Raw genomic sequence first — 671 nt, 5'->3', positions numbered from 1 at the left:
CACACACCCTGCAAAGGTGCAGGGAACATCTTTATCTGAGCTCACCCCCGAGCCTTGGTTTCCCCTTTAAAGCATAAGACAAGCCCTAAGGAGGAGGACTTACTTTAACCAGCTTTCGGGTACCTGTAAAGCCAGTTCTAGACCTGATACTGATCCCTTAAGACACCAGTAAAGCAGAGACATAATTCACAGCTTTGTGGGGGATCTTGAAAACCATCTCTAAGTTCACTGCTATTTCATCAGCATGGAGGTTGAAGATTTTATTTCTATCTAGGAGTAAATGTCACTTGAGCAACCAAGAGGAAATGACAAATCTCGGAGGGGGAGGAGAACAGGTAGAGCCTGATAACACGATTATGAAGAGAAACGGGGACACAACATTGCCTAAAATAATCAAAGCTGGGAACATCCGTGAAGACACCTGATAACGCAAAGGATTCGGTTTGGCAAAAGGAAGCCTCGAGGAGACCAAATTTTCAGAGCAGCTACAGCCAGAATTTTCCCATTTGCTATTTTTGCCAAAGCGATAGCTTCCACGAGCCGCAGAGCTGGGTGCTTTTTGCCCGCAGGGAGCGGCCCTGCCCACCAGCACCCACCATCACAGGTCACTCAGCGTCCCTACCAGCAGGTCCCACCCCTGCGGGGACACGGCAGGCCGCGACAGCCCGCTC

General features: G+C 49.9%; 1 protein-coding gene across 3 annotated transcripts in view; it reads right to left on the bottom strand.

Annotated features, from left to right (window-relative positions):
• USP48 (ubiquitin specific peptidase 48) overlaps positions 1–671 on the bottom strand; it is a 29805-nt gene that overhangs the window by 4281 nt on the left and 24853 nt on the right. The gene's annotated exons all lie outside the window — the stretch shown is intronic.

This window comes from Aptenodytes forsteri, unplaced genomic scaffold (assembly GCF_000699145.1).
Source record: "Aptenodytes forsteri isolate BGI_AS27 unplaced genomic scaffold, ASM69914v1 Scaffold61, whole genome shotgun sequence".
In the NCBI taxonomy this organism is placed as follows: domain Eukaryota; kingdom Metazoa; phylum Chordata; class Aves; order Sphenisciformes; family Spheniscidae; genus Aptenodytes; species Aptenodytes forsteri.
This window is presented reverse-complemented; position numbering and strand designations above follow the sequence as displayed.